The 24065-nt window shown below is 45.5% G+C and overlaps 1 non-coding gene across 1 annotated transcript; it reads left to right on the forward strand.

Moving 5' to 3' along the window:
- Positions 1 to 295: 295 nt before the first annotated feature.
- On the forward strand, positions 296 to 368 carry TRNAG-UCC (transfer RNA glycine (anticodon UCC)). Its single transcript has one exon. It is a non-coding gene; the product is annotated as a tRNA-Gly (tRNA).
- Positions 369 to 24065: the final 23697 nt, after the last annotated feature.

Here is a 24065-nt window from a genome sequence, read left to right on the forward strand (position 1 = left end):
TCCCTCTCGACCTGTCTGTTGAGTTCTCTGTGTGTAGGGGGATGGGAGGAATCTGTCCACATTTCTCTGCACATGCATACATGAGTTTGTGTGTGTGTGTGTGTGTGTGTGTGTGTGTGTTTCCCTGATTCTTTCTGTCTCCTATGGCTTCTGGGCCTCTCCTTGGTCACCAATTTCAGTTCTAATCTCTCTGAGTAGAAAAGCACCCTGGAGTAGGGGAAGAACTCATGTTTATTCCCTTTCTGCTTCTGAAAAGAGGAAGTGTTGGCGGGGTGCATGGGAGCAGCAAGGGAGCTCCCTGGTGGTCCAATGGTTAGGACTCTGTATTTCCACTGCAGAGAGCATGGGTTCAATCCCTGTTCAGGGAACTAAGATCCCACTAGTCACATGGTGTGGCCAAAAAATAGAAAGAAAGAAAAGTGGAAGTGTGGCAAAGATTAATACAACTCAGGACACAGTATAGAGTCTCAACTGTGTGCTAAACACTGAACCACAGATGAACAGTTCAATCTGACACATTATTTAGTAAGGGCCTACTATGCACTGGGCCACATGTTCACTCATTACAAGAGACTCAAAGAGGAATCAGATGGGTGCAGGTGCTATAGATCCCAAGGTCTGGTAAGGGCAGCAGATGCATGCAAGCTACTACAAAAAGGAAATCTAAACCAGGCTGGGGAAGAAGTTCATCAAGAAGGGCTTCCTGGAAAAGGGAATCCTCCTCCTAGACTGTTGGTTGGAATGTAAATTGATTCAGTCACTATGGAGGACAGTATGGACTTTCCCTAAATAACTAAAAATAGAGTTACCATATGATCCAGCAACGCCACTCTGGTTCACATATCCAGATAAAAGCATAATTCAAAAAGATCCACACACCCCAATGTTCACTGCAGCACTGTTCAAAATGTCCAAGACACAAAAACAAACTAAATGTCCATCAACAGATGAAGGGATAAAGATGTTGTACATATATACAGTGGAATGCTACTCAGCCATAAAAATGAATGAAATAATGCCATTTGTAGCCAAGTGGATGTACCCACAGAATATCATACCAAGTGAAGTAGGTCAGAGAAAGACATTATCACATGATACCACTTATATGTGGAGTCTAAAATATGATATAAATGAACTCATCCACAAAACAGAAACAGACTCAAAGAAAACAGACTTGTGGTTGCTAAGTGGGTGAGGGGGTGGGGTAGGGATGGATTGGGAGTTTGGGATTAGCAAACTATTATATATAGAATGGATGAACAACAAGGTCCTACTGTATAGCTCAGGGAACTATATTCAGTATCCTATAATAAACCATAGTTGAAAGCACATTTTTTAAAAAACAGAAGTACTTCTGGAGGAGGTGATGATGAACCTGGAAAAAATGTAGATGTTAACCAGATGAAGACATAAGAGAAGGCATCCAAAGCAGAAGGTGTGTCATGAGCAACAGCATGAAGGCAAAAAATAACCAGTTGAGCTCTGCAGGAACCTATAGCAGCCCAGGTATTGGTGCAGGTAGAGGAGCTAGGAGGTCTGGAAATGGTCGCATCACATGAGGTCTTAGGAGCCAGGCTGTGGGGGATCCTGTTAGCACCCCTGCCACTGCCCTCAGCACCTGCTGTTCCACATTGAGTTTCTCCCTGCACATATCTGTGCTCTCTGCCCACAAGGCCAGTGGAGCCCACTGGGCACTGTGCAAGGCAGGTAATTACCACCCCTGGGAATATACTCAGCCAATGTCCAGTGGGAATTTAGGGAGAAAACCTGGGTTTATAGCCTGTTTAGTAACAATTCTGTGGCACATGCTACAGTCCCTCAGGTGCCCCACAGGTGATCTGCTCACAGGCACAGTCTCCCCTTCCCCATCCCAGGTCCCCACCTCTCCACTTGTGTTCTCATCATCCCCAAATAAACTACTGGCACTCAATTCTCTTAGGGTCACCCTACCTTACTCAGGCTGATGCAGCCTTCTGAGGGTACGAGGGAGCCCCTAAAAGCCTCTGAGAGGAGCAGTACAGTCAGATCTGATTCTAGACGGACACTCAGGTGGTTGGTTTGCAGAGTCGGTATGAGGTAACTGCACCAGCCCACCTAGAGATGGGGAAAATCCCAGTGGGATGAGCAGAGTAGGGGAGATGAGCAAGGGCCAGAAATGCAGAGAAGAGAGGGTTCCTATCAACGAGGTGAAGCCCTTTCCTTTAAGGGCTCAGCAGACTCCCACAATGCATGTGATGAACACCAAGAAAAGGTAGCATTCGGCACCAAGGAGTCTCGGAGCGAGCCAGCTGCCTCCCCCATGCAGGATGCCAGGCAGGAAGTGGCAAAGGCATCCCCAAGATGCCAGCACCAGGTGGCACTAGCAGTAAAGAACCCACCTGCTAATGCAGGAGACATGAGACACAGGTTCGATCCCTGGGTCAGGAAGGTCCCCTGGAAAAGGAAATGGCAACCCACTCCAGTATTCTTGCCTGGAGAATCCCATGGATGGAGGAGCCTGGCGGGCTACAGTCCATGTGGTCGCAAAGAGTCGGACACGACTAAAGGGACTTGGCATATGACAGGTAAGTGGTGAAGAATGAGTCAGAGCCTGGCAAGAAGGTAGGGACTCCAAGCCCCCAGTACAGGGGGTCCAGGTTGGATCCCTGGTCAGGGAACTAGGTCCCACATGCCACAACTAAGAGTTCACATGCTGCAACTAAAAGATTCCACATGCCGCAACTGAAGATCATGTGTGCTGTGCCTAAGACCCAGCACAGCCAGATAAATGAACAAATATTAAAGAAAAAGAAAGCAGAGGAAACACAAGCAGGGTGAAGAATGACTGCTCAGAAACCACCAGTAGTTGAAACAGTTGGGGTGGAGAGCACAGGGCGGGGAGCCCCCAGCAAGGCAGGAGGGGTACGCCACAGAATCCCCACCCCTACTACTCTTGCTCAGCCTGAGTCCAAGCCTTCACTGGGCTCCACCAGCTCACGGGAGGCCTATCCTGAGAACTGAGTGCCAGGCAGGCATGGACCAGACACCCAGAGATGCCAGCCACTCCCCCTGCCCTGCGTGGGGACACGTGTGCATGGCTGGGGTGCTGACTCCTCTGCCCATCCGAGTGGGTGATCCCGCCAGAGATGCGAGTTCCAGCCCCTGTTTTGTCGGGACAAGAGCATCAGCAGAAATCAGGGAAGTTCACACAGCTCGAGATGGAGGTGAAGATGAGAGTCCAAAAAGGAATCCCACACAGTCCAAGGTGGTGCTAGTGGTAAAGAACCCACCTGTAAATGCAGGAGACATAAGAGACTTGGATCCAACCCCTGGGTCAAGAAGATCCCCTGGAGGAGGGCATGGCAACCCATTCCAGTGTTCTTGCCTGGAAAATTCCAGGCAAGACAAAGGAGCCTGTTGGGCTATAGTCCATAGGGTCGCAAAGAGTCAGACATGACTGAAATGACTTAGAATGCACACACACACACACACACACACACAGACTCAGTCCAAAATACTCAAGCAAATAGGTTAAATTCCTGCCCACTGAAAAGTCCCTTTGGCTAAAACACAGCAGCATTGATTTATTGATTTCTCTCTTTGCTGAGTGTCTATGGAGGGGGCATAAGGGACCCAAAAGATGTCCAGGAAAAGGGAAAGTGAAGAGAAGGCTGGGTGTGAATGAGCTGAGTACAGAAATCGTCCCTCATAGGAAACTCTTCAGGGAACACAGCCAGCTCTTCTCCTTCCCTGACTGGTGCTCCATGAAACGGCTCTTCACGTTGACCACCAGAAGACTGGCTTCTGAGAAGCAAGGGATTCTGGGAAAGGAAGAAGTTAGCATCTGCTGACAACTTCTGCAACTGAAAAATTGCCAAGTCTTCAAAGTAGGGGCTATGAGTCACATTTTATAGATGATGAAACAGCCTCAGAGAGGCTTGGGAACTAGCCTTAGACCACTCAACTTGTCAGATGCCATCAGAATTCACATTCACATCAGTGATACTAGGGACTTCCCTGGTAGTCCAGTGGCTAAGACTCTGTACTTGCAAAGTAGGGGGCCCACTTCAATCCCTGGTCAGGGAACTAGATCCCACATGCCACAACTAAAAGTTCACATGCCACAGCTAAGACCTGGCACAGCCAGATAAATAAACTAAAATAAATAAATATATTTTTAATGGTTCTATATTGTTTTTTACCCAGAAGAATAAATTTGACTAGCCCTGGGTTTGGAACATTAACCATCTTTCCCACCCTGTGTTTAAAATTATTTGTTGTACAGCAGAAACTAACATGATGTTGTAAAGTGATTATCTTCCATTGCTTCCCTCATAGCTCAGTCGATAAAGAATCTGTTTGCAATGCAGGAGACCCAGGGTTCAATTCCTGGGTTAGGAAGATCCCCTGGAGAAGGAAATGGCAATCCACTCCAGTATTCTTGATGGAAAATCCCATGGACAGAGGAGCCTGGCAGGCCACAGTCCATGGGGTCACAAGAGTCAGACACGACTTAGCGACTACACCACCATCACCACCACCAAAAAAAAAAGAAAAAATCCTATGATAAACCATATTGGAAAAGAATATTTTAAAAAAAGAATGCATGTATGTGTACAATTTGCTGTCAAATAAGAATTAACAATGTAAATCAACTGTCTCAATAAAAATAAATAAGAAAGATTTGCTTGTGTAAGCCAGCTCATGGTCTAGTCGATATTTGTAAATTTTGTTAAAAGTCTTTTGTTTTTAAAAATAAATATAAAGAAGTACTACAAGGAGTATTCTCTATTAAAAGACAGAAAATCAAGTCCATTTTCTACATCTGCATCTCCATTTCTTCCCTGCAAGTAGGTTCATCAGTACCATTTTTCTAGATTCCATACACATGCGTTAGTTAATATACGATACTTGTTCTTCTCTTTCTGTCTTACTCTGTATAACAGGCTATAGGATCATCCACCTCACTACCACTGACTCAGATTTGTTCACTGTTATGGCTGAGTAATATTCCATGGTGTGTATGTACCACATCTTCTTCATCCATCTATCTGTAGAGAACAGACTTGTGGGTACAGCAGAGAAAGAAGAGGGTGGGACAAATGGAGAAAGCAGCATCGGCATACATACCCCATCCTGTGTCACAGATCACTGCTGGAAGTCGCTGTGTAACACAGCAAACCCAGCCTGGTGCTCTGTAATGACCTAGAGGGGTCGGATGGTAGTGGAGGTGGGAGAGGAAGTTCAAGGGGGAGGGGCTATATGTAGAATTACGGCTGATTTGCATTGTTGTAGGGCAGAAACCAATGTAACATAGTAAAGCAATTTTCCCTTAATTAAAAAATACATTTAAGGAAAAAAGAAAAACAACATAGGGATATATTTCAGTATATAGACATATCTCCTAACACCCTCCAGTGGTAGGATTCCTCAATGAATTTTTTCTAAATCCCTCATTCCTCTTCCTATAGTAATTTAGGAAAAGTGGGCTTTGGAGTCAGACTTGGTTAAGATTATTGACTCTGCCATTTCATAACTCTGTGGGACATGAGACAGTCACCTACCCATTTATGTAAGCCTAGAATTTCACAGGTTTTGTTATAAAGATTGAACATGATGACATCAGTATGTGCCTGGCAGATAGAAGATTATCCACTGATCCCTTCCCAGCCTCTTCCCATTCTCCACACAATTTTCCCCTCCATGGACAATGCTGTCACCTCCACAAATCAGTATTTCAAAACAAAGATGACATAACCCTTGGCTGGCTTGTCTATGAATCCCATGTTACACTCTATACCTAAATGTGTCTAGAGGGTGTGCCCTTAAATTCTATTTGAATGACCTAAGCTTGGTCAGGGGCAGAAAAGAAAAGCAGATGTCAGCCTTCATGTGTGGGGGTGGGGGGTGGTAGTGGATTCCCCGTTGCAGAAAATCCCTAGTGAACCAACTAATGTATAGGGATCATGTGAGAAGCGGGCTTTGGCGTAAAACAGAAAGTGAATCACATGACTTTGTACCAACAGTACAGTAAAATCTAATAGAGAAAGTTTTAAGTCATGGGTAAAATTCTACTTGATTTAGGAATATAAACAAGCTGGTTCAAAGGAAAGGAGGTTCTCCATTAAGACATGCTGACCTTTGGAGGACCAGGTAGATGCTGGTTTTCCCTGGAGAACCAGAGGGTTTGGAACTCTCTGGACGAAGGCTGAGCCCCTGACAGGGGTGGAGCTCTGCTGGGCACAGCAAATTTATGCCCAAAAAAAAAAGCCTGGAGGCCCATTGAACCCAGATAACAGCCACAAAAAGGTGGCCAAAAACTAGGAATCTAACAACATACAGATCATATTCCAAAAGGCTCCCTCTGCCACTTCACAACTGCTCAGGTAGGGTCACTAGCCATCAAGCTTTACCAAACCTTGGGAATTCACAAACTGAGTCAAGATGGGGAAATCAGTAAGAGCAAAGGTTGGACACACTTGCATCACTCGCTTTTCATTGGCAAGACCTAAATAAACAGGCTTTTTTCTCTCCCTAGCCTGAGTCTGGGGGACCACGCAGGCAGGCTGAGAGTTGGGGGCGTACATCTGAGACCGCCTGAAGATGAGGCAAACCTCAAGGCTGTGCCCATCACCTCCAGCCTCTGCTAAGCTCCAGCATGCTTGTCCCTCAAAGCATCTTCTACATTGTTTTGAACCCATCCTTAGGGAAAGTCAGCATTGGAAAGGTGAGAGGGCAACACTATGGAAAACAGAGAGGCTTCCATTCAAATCTCAGCCCTGGAAATCCCAGGCTTGTGACCCGAAGCACTCACTCATCCTTCCAGTAACCAACTGTCCCTGTTTGTCTGAAAGCAAAAGGAAATCCACTCTGAATACTCATTGGAAGAACTGATGCTGAAGCTCCAATACTTTGGCCACCTGATGCGAAGAGTCAACTCATTGGAAAAGACCCTGATGCTAGAAAAGATTGAAGGCAAAAGGAGAAGAGGGCAACAGAGGATAAGACGGTTAGATAGCATCGCGGAGTCAATGGACATGAGCTGGGGAAAACTCCAGGAGATAGTGAGGGACAGGGAGGCCTGGCGTGCTACAGTCCCTGGGGTCGCAGAGTTGGACACGACTGAGCGACTGAACAACAACAGAAGGATTCCCAGGATCCTTGAAGATGTCCTTATGCAGGACAGCAAGGGCCAAAACCAAAATGTCCCAGGAAAACCAGGATGAACTCACCGCTCCCCCTCACCCTGACTTAAACTCCGAGCTCCCATCTGTCTGTCTGTAAATGGAGTGAGGAGACCTAACACGCATGGAGACACAAAGATGGTAAAGATGGGAGGCCTCGCTGGTGCCAGAAATGCTGTGAGTCCTCACTATGCCAGCCTAGAGACACTGTCTTGCTTTTTAAGAGAATCAAGAATAATGAGAGAAAGGAAAAATAAGCAGGAAAGCCCCAGAGATGGGGAAAGAATTGAGGAACAATGAAGAAAAGGGAAAAGCAGAAGCAGTAACAACAGCCAGCAGCCCGCTATCTCGAGGTGCTCCTGAATCCTGCAGGAATCCTGCATGGGTTCAGTAATGACTGTGAGACATGGGGCAGCGTGATAGAATAAAAATGACTCCTTCTCGGGGCACTCAGCTCAGAAGTCATCAGAAATGAGCTCAGAGCACTGTCTGCTCTGAGAACCTTCTTTTCCTCTTTCTCCCTAAATATTAGCACATCCCCCACCCCTGCCAGTGCCAGTTTCAGAGAGATGGCAGGAAGGTGGAAGGCGAGGTTGCATCCTGTCACAGTTGCCAAGCCCCCTGGAGCCAGGACCACAGCCCTGACAGCATACACATCCAGGTGCTCTCACAGGCGACATCCACCCTGCGTGTTCTTGCTCTCTGCCTCAGCCTAACAGCCGTAAGCTTTACCACTGCTTAGTTGCCATACACTGTCAAGTAGAGGTTTCAGCAGCTTCCTTTTGACAGAGACTTAATTGTTGTTGCTAACCGAGTGTCAAGTGCATCTCTCTAGGCTGGAGGGCTTTTGGGAAAATGGCACTTGTTCAAATAGGAAAGGGGATCCAGCTAAATGAGGGGCCTCAGCAGGATCTCAGCAAGCAGGAAGGCAGTTGTTATCATCACCCCCAGGAGCTAAGAGGTCCCTTCACTTAGCTCTCTGGATGCCAAGAATTTCAGGGGCATTGCTAGCAGGGATCTGGAAAAAGATCACTGGAACAGCAGTCAAGAGACCTTAATTTAAGTCTTGGGTCTGTCCCTACGGGGCTGTGTGCCCTTAGATGAGTCCTTGAAATTCCCTGTGACATTTCCATATCCATAAAACGAAGATAAAGATAAGACTGTACATTCCCATCGAGTCTACTGTGCAGGCTCCTTGTGGGGGAGAGGGGTATTAAATCAGTTTATAGACACTAAGATAGTTTTGGAAATGTTAAGGTGGCCAAAACTGGAACCAGTCTAATAACAGTGGAATGGTACATTCATACAATGAAATACTACATGAAAATTTTAATAGAACAAACAACTGCAACATACCATAGATGCATGAATTTTACCAACAAAATAATGGATCAGAGAAGCCAGGTATAAAAGGCTATGGATTGCATGATTTCATGTATATGAAGTTCAAGAACAGAAAAATGAATCTCTGGTGACAGAAATCAAAATAGTGGCTACTTAGGGTAAAGGCACGGAGAAGGCAATGGCAAGCCACTCCAGTACTCTTGCCTAGAAAATCCCATGGATGGAGGAGCCTGGTAGGCTGCAGTCCGTGGGGTCACTAAGGGTCGGACACGACTGAGCAACTTCACTTTCACTTTTCACTTTCCACTTTCACACATTGGAGAAGGAAATGGCAACCCACTCCAGTGTTCTTGCCTGGAGAATCCCAGGGACGGGGGAGCCTGGTGGGCTTCCGTCTATGGGGTCACACAGAGTCAGACACAACTGAAGTGACTTAGCAGCAGCAGCAGCAGGGTAAGGGCAAGGATTGACTGGGAAAAAGTACAAGAGAACATTCTGGGATGTTGGAAGTGCTTTCTGTCTTGATCTAAGTAGTGGGTACATGGGCATTCATATATGTAAAAATATGGTCGGCTTTATAATTAGTATCTACACAGTGCATCTGCTTTAGTGTATGCCTGTAATACTTCAATTTAAAAGTCTCTTTAACAAATGGTGTGAGAAAAACTGGACAGCCACCTTCAAAAGAGTGAAACTGGACCACTATCTTACAGAGTACACAAAAATTAAATAAAAATGAATTAAAAACTTGGACATAAGACCAGAAACCATAAAACCTAGAAGAAAACATAAGCAATAAGGTCTTGGTAATTTTCTTAATCTGACATCAAAAGCAAAAGCAAGAAGAGCAACAATAAACAAGAGGGACTACATTAAACTAAAAAGCTTCTGCCCATCTAAGGAAACTGTCAACAAAATGAAAAGACAACTTACTCAATGGAAGAAAATATTTGCAAATCATATATCTAATAAGGGGTTAATATCCAAAATATATAATGATCCCATACAACTCAACTCGATATCAAAAAAATAGCAAACCAATTTTTAAGCGAGAAAAAAATCTAAACATTTTTCAAAGAAGACATACAGATGACAAAGAGGTACATAAAAAGATGATCCACATAATTAATCATCAGGGAAAGGCAAATGAAAACCATAAAGAGATATCACCTCAGTATGGAAAATAGCACGGTGATTCCTCAAAAAACTAAAATTGGGACTACCATGCGATCCAGCAATTCCACTGCTGGGTATTTTTTCAAAGAAACTTAAAGCACTAAGTCGAAAAGTTAGGTGCACCCCCATACTCATTGCAGCGCTATTTACAATAACCAAGATATAGAAACAATCTGAATTTCCATCAGTGGATGAATGGATAAAGAAACTGCTTTGTGCGTGTGTGTGTGTGTGTGTGTGTGTGTACATACAATTGTGTATTGTTTTAGTCGATCAGGCGTGTCTGACTCTGCGACTCCATGAACTGTGACCCACCCTCCATGAACTGTGCTTTTGTCTGTGGGATTCTCCAGGCAACAATACTGGAGTGGGTAGTAATTCCCTTCTCCAGGGGATCTTCCCAAACCAGGGATCAAACCTGGGTCTCCCTCACTGCAGGCAGATTCTTTACACCATCTGAGCCACCTTATTCAGTCATAAAAAAGAATGAAACCTTGCCACTTGCAACAGCATGGATGGACCTCAAGGGCATTGTGCTAAGTGAAATAAGTCAGACAAAGAGAGACAAATACTGTATGATCTCTCATACATAGAATCTAAAATAAGAAAAAAAGAAAGTTCATAAGTACAGAGAACATTATTGGTTGCCAGAGGCGGTAAGGAATAAGAAATGGGTGGACTGATTTTTTTTTCCCTTTTTAGTTTAAATAAACTGAATAAAAATAAACAAAATATAAATTAATAAAAGAAAACTATAAAAGACTAGCCAGACACCTGAATCACTATGCTGGGCAGACTCACTGTTATAAACTTTGTTCTTTGTGGATTTGTCCTTCTCTGTGACCTCAATACATCCTACACATGAAAGCACAAAAATAGACAACATTTCAAAATGAGAGGCAGTGCCATCTACTATTTAAAAGCAAAAGGCACACGTGTATTCACACACACACACCAAAGCTGCTGCCAGCTCGCGGCTACTAATAAAGATGAACATCTCTAAATGATCTACTGCCAGGCTTGATCACACTGATCTGTTTCTGATCGGAGCAGAAGGAAAGCAAAGACTGCAGGAAGATGGAAAGTACCGCTGGGTTTGACAGAGGGAAATATGATTAGAATGCACCCAGGCAGAAATAATGACTCGCTTCCCCCCAGGACAAGCCCGCCCTCCTGCCTGTACCCACGACAAGCCCTGCATTGCTAACGACAGGGGGCTGGGAGGCTGGTGGCATCTCAAATCCAACCTGACTCATCATGCAATCAAATAATAGACAACCTGAGAAGCCCAGACACTTCCCGAAGGATGGTGCGCAAAGGCAGGTCGCGCACTCACCTCCACGCATCAGAATCTAAAAGGAACTCTCTCATTAGGTGGGTGCCCCAGAGGAGCCTGGGAGGGAGATTTGGGGTGGTGTGGGTTTATTGAGAGGGTACTCTCAGAAGGAACTCTCAGGGAGCAAGGAGAACAGAGAGGTCAGGGGAAGGCAGGAAGGATGTCTGTGGTCTCAGCTTGACACCAGCGCTAGCCTCATCCCGCAGAAAGCTCTGGAGCAGGAATTACATCACAGATGGTCAGTCATTCACCGCAGGCTGTTCTCCAGTGGCGCAGGGATGCGTGGGTTCTTACATCTACCAGGGGAGGTGGCCCCAGCGGTGGAGGACAACTCTCTAAAAGCAAGGGCAGCTGTGGGCCATTAGCAGCCAAAGTTCAAAGCGACTGGAGAAGTGTGGTTCTGGGGCTCTGGGACCCCAGTCAAGGGGGTCAGGGTGAGGCATCAACAGACCGGAAATAGCACCCACATGCTGACAACCTCAGGTTCCCATCTCCAGCCACATCTCTCCCCAGAACTGCAGACTCAGAAACCGTATGGCCCGCCCAACATCTCCAGGTAACTGAAACTGAATTTGCCCCACACCTAGCACCTGATCCCAGGCCTGCTCCTTCTGCATCTTCCCTTCTCTGTGAATGCTTGATTCGACTCGTCCAATGGCTCGACCTTGATCTCTCCCTCAATCCCTCTCCAGTCCATCAGCAAATCCTCTTGGATCTACCTTCAAAATAGAAGGCAGAATTGGACTACTTCTCACTCTTTGAGAACCACCATCCGGATCCAAACCATGGTACTCTTTTTCTCCCCCCTTTCTTTTTCTTTTTTTGTTTATTGTTTCCTTCCCTCAACTAGAATGGGAGCTCTAAAAAAGCATAGATTGTTTCTGTTTCGTTCATTGCAATGCCCCAGGTGCCGTTGTACCTGTCACTTAATAAATAGTACATGACCTATAGGAGGCACTCAACAAACATCATTGAATAAATGAATGGATGATACAGCTCAGCTTGGGGATCCATGAAATGAAATGGCTTCAGTCAATGACCTATGAATTTTCTTTCAAATGTAACATCCTGAAATTTTAATCTGTTGATGGATTATTCAGTTGATACTTAAATGACCTGTGAGGTTATTTCAAAACAGGATGTAAGAAAACCACAATATTCTTGCCTGGAATACTGCAGTGACTTCCCAAGTGGTCTCCTTGAGTTAAACTTTGTCCCCCCAAAGCTGCCCGAGGCATCCTGCTCAGGAGGAGAAACAGTATCCCTCCTCTGTTCCAATAGCTCCATCTCAGGCAGAGGGAAGCCAAGGTCCTTAGAAACCATAATGCCCTGAGTAACCTGGGGTCTTACCCTCAACCCCCTCCCTTACTGCTGCCATAACAGCCACGCTGCCCTCGACACTCAGGGAGGCCTGGTCCCCACTCAGGGCCTTGCACTTGCCATCTCCCCTGCCTGGAAGGCTGCTTCACCAGACGTCTTTATGGCTACCCCTTCACTTCCACCCCATCTCAGCTTAAAAATCACCTTCTCAGTGACTATTTCCCTCATCACCTCAAACCCTCCCACCCCCTCATTTCATACTCCTCTTTCCTGATTTAACTTTTTAAAAATTTATTCTATTGAAATATAGTTGATTTACAATGTTTTGTTAGTTTGTGCCATAAAGCAAAGTGATTTTATACATATGTATATATTCTGTTTATCATTCTTTTCCATTATGGTTTATTATAGGATATTGAATATCATTCCCTGAGCTGTACAGTGGGACCTTGTTGTTTAATGTTTTTTCTCTATATAATAGTTTGCATCTGGAAGTCCCAAACACTCCTTGATTTAACTTTTTTATCCTTTAGTATTTGTCACCACCTAAAACATTTAACTTAAATTCTTGCATATGGTCTGTTTCTTCCAATAGAATGTAGGCTTCTGGAAGGAGGGGATCTTTCTGGGTTCTCCCCATTACTAAAACTCCAGTTCCTAAAACAGTGTCTGGCACAAAGAAGGGACTCAGTATATGCTGATCAAGTGAACGCATGAATGAATAAGTGAATGAAACATATAAATATATTTATACATCTGTTCAGTCACTCAGTCATGTCTGACTCTTTGCAACCCCGTGGACTACAGAACCCCAGGCTTCCCTGCCCTTCATCAACTCCCAGATCTTGCTCAAACTCATGTCCTTTGAGTCAGTGATGCCATCCAACCATCTCATCCTCTGTCATCCCCTTCTCCTCCCACCTTCAATCTTCCCCAGCATCAGGGTCTTTTCAAATGAGTCAGTTCTTCACATCAGGTGGCCAAACGATTGGATTTTCAGCTTCAGCAGCAGTCCTTGCAATGAATATTCAGGACCGATTCCCTTTGGGATGGACTGGTTGGATCTTCTTGCAGTCCAAGGGACTCTCAAGAGTCTTCTCCAACACCACAGTTCAAAAGCATCAATTCTTCTGCACTCAGCTTTCCTTATAGAACACCTCTCACATCCATTCATGACTACTGGAAAAACCATAGCTTTGACTAGATGGACCTTTGCTTGCAAAGTAATGTCTCTGCTTTTTAATGTGCTGTCTAGGTTTGTCATAGCTTTTCTTCCAAGGAGTAAGCATCTTTTAATTTCATGGCTGCAGTCACCATATGCAGTGATTTGGAGCCCCCCCAAAAAAGTCTGCCATTGTTTCCATTCTTTCCCCATCTATTTGCAATGAAGTGATGGGACAGGATGCCATGATCTTAGTTTTCTGAATGTTGAGTTTTAAGCCAACTTTTTCACTCTCCTCTTTCACTTTCATCAAGAGGCTCTTCAGTTCCTCTTCACTTTCTGCCATAAGGGTGGTGTCATCTGCATATCTGAGGTTATTGATATTTCTCCTGGCAATCTTGATTCCAGTTTGTCCTTCATCCAGTCTAGCGTTTCTCATGATGTACTCTGCATATAAGTTAAATAAACAGAGTGACAATATATAGCTTTGATGTACTCTTTTCCCAATTTGGAACCAGTCTGGTGTTCCATGTTCAGTTCTAACTGTTGCTTCTTGACCTGCATACAGATTTCTCAGGAGGCAGGTCACATGATCTGGTATTTCCATCTCTTTCAGAATTTTCCACAGTCTATTGTGATCCACACAGTCAAAGGCTTTGGCATAGTCAAAAGCAGATGTAGATGGTTCTCTGGAACTCTCTTGCTTTCTTGATGATCCAACAGATGTTGGCAATTTGATCTCTGGTTTCTCTGCTTTTTCTAAATCCAGCTTGATAATCTGGAAGTTCACGGTTCACATATTGCTGAAGCCTGACTTGGAGAATTTTGAGCATTACTTTGAGATGAGTGCAATTGTGCGGTAGTTTGAACATTCTTTGGCATTGCCTTTCTTTGGGATTGGAATGAAAACTGACCTTTTCCAGTCCTGTGGCCACTGCTGAGTTTTCCAAATTTGCTGGCATATTGAGTGCACTTTCACAGCATCATCTTTTAGGATTTGAAATAGCTCAACTGGAATTCCATCACCTCCACTAGCTTTGTTCGTTATGATGCTTCCTAAGCCCCACTTGATTTTTCATTCCAAGATGTCTGGCTCTAGGTGAGTGATCACACCATCGTGGTTATCTGGGTCATGAAGATCTTTTTTGTACAGTTCTTCTGTGTATTCTTGCCACCTCTTCTTAATATCTTCTGCTTCTGTTAGGTCCATACTGTTTCTGTCCTTTATTGCATCCATCTTTGCATGAAATGTTCCCTTGGTATCTCTGATTTTCTTGAAGAGATCTCTCGTCTTTCCCATTCTATTGTTTTCCTCTATTTCTTTCAATTGATCACTGAGGAAGGCTTTCTTATCTCTCCTTGCTATTCTTTGGAACCCTGCATTCAAATGGGTATATTTCCTTTTCTCCTTTGGCTTTAGCTTCTCTTCTTTTCTCAGCTATTTGTAAGGCCTCCTCAGACAACCACTTTCCATTTTTGCATTTTTTTTTGTTGGGGATGGTCTTAATACACATAAAATATTTAGAGGAACTATACCAATGGAGAGGGGCTTCCCAAGTAGCGGTAGTGGTAAAGAACCTGCCTGCCAATGCAGGACACATAAGAGATGCAGCTTCCATCCCCTGGGTCAGGAAGATCCCCTGGAGGAGGGCATGGTAACCCACTCCAGTATTCTTCCCTGGAGAATCCCATGGACAGAGGAGCCTGGCAGGCTACAGTTCATAGGGTTGCAAAGAGTCAGACATGACTAAAGCGACCTAGCACACAACATGCATACCAATGAAAGGGCTTCCCTAGTGGCTCAGATGGTAAAGAATCTGCCTGAAAAGCAGAAGACCCAGATTTGACTCCTGGGTTGGGAAGATCCCCAGGAGATGGGCATGGCAACCCACTTCGGGGCTGTAGTCCATAGGATCACAAAGAGTTGGACACAACTGAGCAACTGACACTTTCATGTCCATACTAATAGAACTGGGAATAAGTTTTTAATCTTCTTAGTTTAACTTTCTCTTAGGATTCTTCTAGATTTTCCACATCCAATTTTTATTATATATATAATTTTAATATTTGTCTAGACTATTTTTAGAGATAATTCTATCCCAGAAAAACTCACTTTCTAATGTTTATCATTGTTGTTTCAGTTGCTAAGTTGTGTCTGACTCTTTGTGACCCCACGGACTATAGCCTGCAAGGTTCCTCTATCCATGGCATTTCCCAAGCAAGAATACTGGAGTGGGTTGCCCCTTCCTTTTCCAGGGGATCTTCCCGACTCAGCAATCGAACCTGCATCACCTACATTGACAGGCGGATTCTTTACCATTCAGTCACCAGGAAATAGTTAGCCAGAAATCCTCATCCCAAAAACAGTGGTCCCTGTGACCTGCCAAATATCAGATTAGCCTGTTTCGCCCTCAGGTCTTGAAGCTGATGGGTGGGAGATGGCAGAGAGGAGATGGCCTTGGGGCAGCAGGGGTAATTCCTCTCCCAGGTCCTTGCAGGAATCCATCAGAGAAGACCACTGTCCTCCCCAGTGTCTTCACCTAAAAAGATGTTAGAGGGACTTCCCTGGAGGTCCAGTGGTTAAGACTTCACCTTCCAATGCAGGGGATGCAGGTTTGATCCCTGGTCAGGGAACTAAGATCCCACATGCCTGGTGACCCAAAAAACCAAAACACAAACAACAGAAACAATATTGTAACAAATTCAAGAAAGACTTTTTAAAAAATGATCTTCATCAAAAAAAAAAAAAGCTAGAAAAACAAAGTCTTGGTTCTCACACCAAACCTGTGGAATCAAACACTGGGGAAAGATCCCAGGAGCCAGGGCTGAGCAAACCCTACTGGTGGTTCTGATGCAAACTCGGCAGTGAAGTCACCACATCTAACTCACTCAAAACAGGACTGCAGCTGGAACAGGAGGGTGGGAAACAACATGCGGTCAATGTGGGGTCAACACAGGAGGGGGAAGATCAGGAGAGGAAGTGTCTTCCTTGGTTCCGGCAGGGAAAATACGGCAACTGCTTAAAATGTGATAGATTTGTCAAAAGTATGTGAAAACGCCTCAAGGATCAGCCCAAGTCTGTGTTTTGCTCACACAGTGTACACTGTGCCTGGCACAGAGCCTAGAGCCTATTAAATATTTGTGACTGAATTAAAAGTGAATGTATGAATAAATTAGCCCTATAAATTATGTAACATGACATGGTTTCATGTGTGCTATAATGATAAAAATTGCAAATCTGTCTTCAGGATTGGAAATGACAACCCGAAAAACCTCTGGCCACCTTCTTGCCAAGGTGGCTGCCCCTGGGACATCCAAACCCTCAGGGCCTCCTCCATATCTTCAATCCTGAGATGCCTGAAGACCAGGTTGCCAGATAAAACTCAGGGTATCCAGCTACATTTTAATTTCAGATAAACAATGAGTCATTTTCTAGGGTAAGCAAATCTCGAATACTGCCTAGGACATGCTTATTCTAAAAAAATTATTTGTTGTTCATCTGAAATTCAAATTTAACTGGGCATCCTATATTTTTATTTGCTCAACTTGGCATCTCTACCATGGATTCAACTGTTTCCTTGGAGCAAGCCAAGTAAAGCTTCACCATACCCTGTCGTCTGTGGGAAAAGGGTCCTGCTGCTTCTTTCTTGGAAAGGTCCAGGATACCTCCCAAGGCTCAAGGCTTTGCTCACTTGGATAATAGGCCTGTGCCTTTATTCTATTTGCTTTGACTCTTTGTAAAATAGATGGGGGAAAAATGGAAACAGTGACAGACTTTATTTTGGGGTCTCCAAAATCACTGAGGATGGTGACTGCAGTCACAAAATTAAAAGACACTTGCTCCTTGGAAGAAAAGCTATGACAAACCTAGACAGCATATTAAAAAACAGATGTCACTTGGCCAACAAATGTCTGTATAGCCACAACTATGGTTTTTCCAGTAGTCATGTACAGATGAGAGAGTTGGACCATAAAGAAAGCTGAGCACCGAAGAAAGGTGCTTTCAAACTGTGGTGCTGGAGAAGACCCTTGAGAGTCCCTTGGACAGCAAGGAGGTCAGATCAGTTAATCCTAAAGGAAATCAACCTGAACATTTATTGGCAGGACTGATGCTGAAGCTGAAGCTCCAATATGCTGACCACCTGATGCAAGGAGCTGACTCAATGGGCATGAGTTTAAGCAAACTCAGGGAGATAGTGAGGGAAAGGGAAGCCTGGCATGCTGCAGTCCACAGGGTGGCAAAGAGTCAGGCCCAACTTAGTGACTGAACGCAACAACAAATATAGCACCATCCCTACCTCCAGCTTCCCATCCTCCTCCTTTTTTTCAAAACTCAGAGTGTAAATGCTTTGACAATACTGTTTCAGTCTCTGCTGTACAACAGTGTGAATCAGCCATATGCATACATATATCCCCTCCCTCTGGGACCTCCTTCCCACCACCCCATCTCACTCTTCTAGAGCGCCACAAAGCACCAAGCTGAGCTCCCTGTGCTATATCCAGCAGCTTCACACTAGCAGGCTAGTTTACTCTTGGCAGGGTATATATGTCAATACTACCTTCTCAATGTATCCCCCGCCCCAGGGTCCACACATTCATTCCCTACTTCTGTTCACCTGTACCACCCTTTTAGATTCCACATGCAAACATTAATACGTGGTATTTGTTTTTCTCTTTCTGACTTACTTCACTCTGTATGACAGTCAAGAGGTCCAGCCACATCTCTACAAATGACCCCATTTCACTCTTTTTTATGACTGAGTACTATTCCATTGTATATATGTACCACATCTTCTTTCTCCATTCATCTGTCGATGCACATTTAGGTTGTTTCCAGGTCCTAGCTTCCTTTAACTCCCTCTTACCCTTTGAGACTCATTACCTCTCACTGGAAACCTTGCCTGGAAAGCACACAGACACACACACGGGGAGTCTGCATAAAGCACTTCCCTTTGCATGTACAAGCTTCCATCCTAGCAACTGCCCTTCTCATGTGGGAAGCAAGTATAGATGCCTCTGCCTCTTTCACTGAGCACCTGTGTTTGTCACTCCATTCCCAATACTCTGTCCCATACCTGGATTTCAAACGGTGTTTGATAAGTGAATAAGTGAAGGTAGAGTAACCTCTTTGGGAAACCACATCCAATTCTTTTGAAAGCAATCAGGAAATGGTGCAAAGGGGACTTCCCTGGTGGTCCAGGTACTAAGACTCCAAGCTCCCAATTCAGGGGGTCTGGGTTCCATCCCTGGTCAGGGAACTAGATCCCATATGCTGCCACTAAAACCTGGAGCAGCCAAATAAATAAATATTTTTCTAAACAAACAAACAAAGAACTTGTGGGAAGAGAGGAGTCCTCACAGGTGTCTTGTCTTGTAAATCTCGCTCCCTCAGGACAACGCCTCCAAGCCAGGGAGTCACCCAGAGGACACACAGGTCCTCACACAGAGCCTAGGGTCTAGGAAAGCACCTGGCAGACAGACATGCCTGGGGTGAGTCTCCCTGACCAGACAGTGGACCTGAGACCAGGCAACTAACCTTGGCCATGCTCATGGGCCAGCAATGTTGCCAGGGCATTCTCATAACTGGCCTTGAACTTCCTGGGGATTTTTTCTCCCCTTTTCACAGGTACTGCAACTTGCTGTACATTTAGTCTAACCTACTGCCCATTAGGCTTCCCTCATAGCTCAGTTGGTAAAGAATCCACCTACAGTGCAGGAGACCCCAGTTCAATTTCTGGGTCAGAAAGATCCCCTGGAGAAGGTGTGGCTACCCACTCCAGTATTCTTGGGCTTCCCTTGTGGCTCAGCTAGTTAAGAATCCACCTACAATGCGGGAGACCTGCGTTTGATCCCTGGGTTGGGAAATCCCCTGGAGAAGGGAAAGGTTACCCACTCCAGTATTCTGGCCTGGAGAATTCCAAGGACTGTATAGTCCAAGGGGTCGCAAAGAGTCAGACAAGACTAAGCGACTTTCACTTTCACTGCCCATTAGATGAGGAGTCAGGTCCTGCTCTTCACTCAGTCTCCTCTCAACCCCTAGCTGGGGAGGGCATCTCAATTGGATGGTAACCTGAGCATTCATTGGAAGGGCTGATGCTAAAGCTGAAGCTCCAATACTTTGGCCACCTGATGCAAAGAACTGATTCATTGGAAAAGACCCTGATGCTTGGAAAGATTGAAGGTGGGAGGAGAAGAGGGTTACAGAGGATGAGATGGTTGGATGGCATCACTGACTCAATGCACACAAGTTTCAGCAAGCTCTGAGAATTGGTGATGGACAGGGAAGCCTGGTGTGCTGTAGTCCATGGGGTCACAAAGAGTCAGACACAGCTGAGTGACTAAACAACAACAAACCTGGGTCTCCCACCTACTTGCTTGGTGGGTCCTGAGAACCTGTGCTTTAAGCCAGTCCACGAAACATTCCCTGGTGAAAGCCTCGGAAAACAGCAAAAAACAAAGCCCACCTGCAAATGGAGAACTATTCATTTGACAGCAACAGCAATACCAGGTCACAGGGCTTGTCATTAAATCACTGAACATGTACATCCAGCACCGAAAATAAAAGCACACTTCTGAAACATTTATGGCTGAGATTTAAAACCCCTGGAACTGAGACATTCAGAGGTGAGTGTCCCAGGACAGCCTTCAGCCTGGCTCCGAGGCCTCAGCTCAGAACCAAGGAAGGCAGAGCTCCTCTCTCTCTCCTGGTGATACCCAGGAAAGAAATGTGTCTGGAGGGGTGACAGAGCAATTCGTGTGGCTTCAAGATGAGGCTGGGGAATGCAGACACGTTTTGCTTCCTCTTCTAAGCTTTGAATATTAATTCTCATCTGCAAAGAATAGGAAGGGTCTAGTTATCCATAAGCAAAGTTGGGCTCACCCTCTTCTGCGTCTAACCAGGTTTAGAATGTGATGTCAGTGACCTGTGGGCTTCCCAGTGGCTCAGCAGTAAAGAATTCGTCTGCCAAGGCAGGAGACGCAGGTTCGATCCCTAGGTTGGGAAGATTCCCTGGAGAAGGGAGTGGCTACCCACTCCAGTATTCTTGCCTGGAAAATCCCACGGACAAGAGCCTGGAGAGCTACAGTCCATGGGGTCCCAGAGAGTCAGACACGACTTAGCAACTGAGCACACGTGCACACACATCAGTGACATGGTCTTGCCACTGAGATTGGATCCCACTGGAATTGAGAGAAAATATTCTGCACTCTTTTTAGATGAGTTGGCCCCAAGATTAAGCACCATGAGAGCCATTTCCTAGTTGCCATTTCTTCATCTGCTGGTGGTCCACCACCTCCTTTTCCTTGGCACTATCTGCCTTTCTCTTTTCACCGGTTGACATCTGCAAATCGTGTAAGTCCAAAATTCACTTGCTCTGAGATGCAGGACAAGAGAAGATGAATTCAAGTAACACCACTGATGGCAAGGTATCTAACAAAGCCTTCCAAGGCTAGCATTGCCAAAAAAGAGATGGACTCAGGAAAGGGAACCAGAGGGGAACCTCTGACTGCAAGTCAAAAGCCTCTGGCCTCTCACAGTCATCCCATGGATTCCCGTGGTTGGACAAGACCTGAAGCTAGTAGGCCACAGACAGAGGAACCAAGAGATGAATCCTTTCTTTCTTCCCCGGTTCTTGGTCAGAATGTGCAGTAGCAAACCTGGGAGAGCACATGCCCTGCCCTCCATGATCACCGTCACCAGGACACCCGGGAAGCTCCTAAGGATCTCCTGGTTGTATGAATCCTTCCGTTTTCTTCTCCATACAATTTTAATACCTAAAAAGGACATCGCTTCTAAAGACAAGTGCAGGTGGGTTGCGGGTCTGGGGAGAGAAACCTCTCAGGCCGTGTCCTGCTCTGCAGGTGGAAATGTCCCGCCATTTCGGAGTTGAAAGCAGACACAGGCCACTGGCCCTCTCATAGAAGCTTCCTTTCCAGCAAGAGCTGGAAGGGAAATTTGGTGTCACTTGCTGATGCGTGTAAACCTCCACAAATGACTCAACCCCCAAAAGACAATTTCACTAGAGGCACTTTTTTTTTTTTAATCCCTAATTAACTATAGAATTGCTTCAAATCTCCATTTCACATTCACTCAAGGATATGCATTCCTCTTGTTCCAGACTTTGGGAACAGAGTGTCAGTCTGCTCACAAATCTAGGCTGTACCTTTCAGATGACAGAGCTTCAGAGAAGAGAAACACCACCTGTCCCTCATCCCCAGACAGTCCCCTGCATCCCTCTGCCCTTCCTCTTGCTCACATGAGACACGCAGTGTACCCTCCAGTCCACCAGGGAGATATTCTTTAGCTCCTCAGAAGATGGGAGAGGCAACTTCCCTTGAAGTCCAGTGGTTAGGACTCTGAGATTTCACTGCAGGGGTCATGGGCTCAATCCTTAAGATGCCATGAGCCATGTGACCAAAAAAATGAGAGGGGAGGTAATATTCAGGGCCCTATGTCACTCAGTGCCACACAACACCAAGAGGTATGGCTTACTGTCCCATTTTACAGGTGAGGAAACTGAGACAGACAGGTCCAGTACTGCCAGCTCACAGTGGTCAAGCCAGAGGCTGACCTCAGGCTGGGTTGTGAAGAAGTCCTCTCCTGGAAGGCTCACAACTTGTTTGGTGATTTTCAAAAACTCACTTAAACTCCCTGTGGGAACTATTAATATTATCAGTTCTCCTAAATTGGAATAATCTTGTCTGTTCATCCTCTCCCTGTTCCCCGTTTCCTGGTCCTGCAGTGCTGCTGAATTAGATAATGCCTACAAAGCTCTCTAAGTTCCTTGAAGGGAAGTTTCGATAAACACAAGTTATTAACCTTCAAAGAACCCAGAGTTTTGAATGAAGAAGTTCTAAAAATTATCATAAAGTCCTGCTGGGGCTGGATAATGAAAGGCAGCTTTATTGAATTTTCAAACACTTCCTTTTCTGCCAGAGAGCAAAGGTGAACCCCTCCAGCCAGAACGGGCTCTAATTCCAACACTCATCCCTGACTCTCCTCTCTTCTCAAGTAAGGGAAGGTCAAGTGCCTCTTTCCAGAACCTTCCAGAGTGGTTACATGGTGATTCGGAGCAGCAGGTGCCTCAGGCTTCTGAACAATGTGGCTCCATCACTCTGCGGCTCTGCTTCCCCAGATGCAGCTGAAATGATGTTGTGACAAGGCTTGATGGGAGAGGAGATGCCACTGCTGAGAAGCCAGGACCCAGAAACTCAGTATTCACAAGACGTCTACTCCTCGGCATCCCGTCTCCCTCCTGCTGACAGTGTGGTTATCATGGGTCAGAGAAGGACCTAGCATCATCCACCCAAGCCACACAGGTGAGTGGGAGCCAAGCTGTGCCTGTCCTCTGAGCTTGCGCTGTGAGGGGGAGAAGGGGGAGACAGGGGGAGGGCTAACAGAGACTCCTCTAGGGATGCAGACAGCACGAGTGGCTCAGATGATCCAAACGCGGAGCAGGGAGCAGGAATGCAGGTGAGGGAGGGGGGCTCCTGGCAAAGCCATCATCTCACTGTTAGTGACCCCCTGCCACATCCCTTTCCTTAGCCATCAGCTTGGTCCTGAGTTCACGATGCACCCACGTGGACAGTGGCTACTGGCATCTGCAAGAGCAGCCCAGCTCAGGACCATGGGAGCTACAGAAGAGCCAGGCCACCTCCCCTACCTTCAAGGTCCCACCAAGTCAGCCAAGATCATCTTCTTGCGGTGAAAGTGTAAAGAAGGCACCTTGGACTTTCCTGGTGGTCCAGTGGTTGAGAATCCACCTGCCAATGCAGGGGACACAGATTTGATCACTGGTTCGGGAAGATTCCACATGCCAAGGGACAGCTAAGCCCGTGGGCCACAACTAACTGAACCGGCGCACCTAGAGCCATGCTCTGCAGCAGAGAAGCCACTGCCGTGAATCACAACTACAGAGGAGCCCCCACTCATTGCAATCAGAGAAAGCCTGCACAGTATCGAAGACCCAGCATGGCCAAAAATAAATAAATAATTATTTTTAAAGTCACTCAATCATCACACCAGATTCAATAGGTCAGACCTATCTGACCTATTTTTGGTCCTATTTTCAGTTCAGTTCAGTTCAGTTCAGTCGCTCAGTCGTGTCCGACTCTCCGCGACCCCATGAATCACGGGGGCCAAAAATCTTATTTATAACTACTTTTTATTGGAGCATCATTCCAAACATCTTATTTTCACAAAACCTACCTGCCTTCCTAGGAAAAATGACAAAGGGCAGTTTTGTGGACTCGTGTGTGAACAATTCTTGAAAAAAATAGAGTAAACAAAGACATCTCCTGTCTTTGGGAGAAATATAAATAGGAGAAGGGACTTATCTAGAAGGCAAGGGAGAACTGAATTCAGCAGTCTGGGCTCTTTCCTGAAACACTGGTTTAAGTTTGGCAGAGATGATCATTTTTTTTAAATAATTTTATGTATTCATTTATTTTTGGCAGCACTGGGTCTTCATCGATGTGCTCAGGCTTTCTCTAGTTGCAGTTAGTGAGGGCTGCTCTTCGCTGTGGGGCACAGGCTTCTCACTGCAGTGGCTTCTCTTGTTGCAGA

Source organism: Moschus berezovskii, chromosome 24 (genome assembly GCF_049115385.1).
Source record: "Moschus berezovskii isolate FMDL1 chromosome 24, NW_MosBer_1.0, whole genome shotgun sequence".
Classification (NCBI taxonomy): Eukaryota; Metazoa; Chordata; class Mammalia; order Artiodactyla; family Moschidae; genus Moschus; species Moschus berezovskii.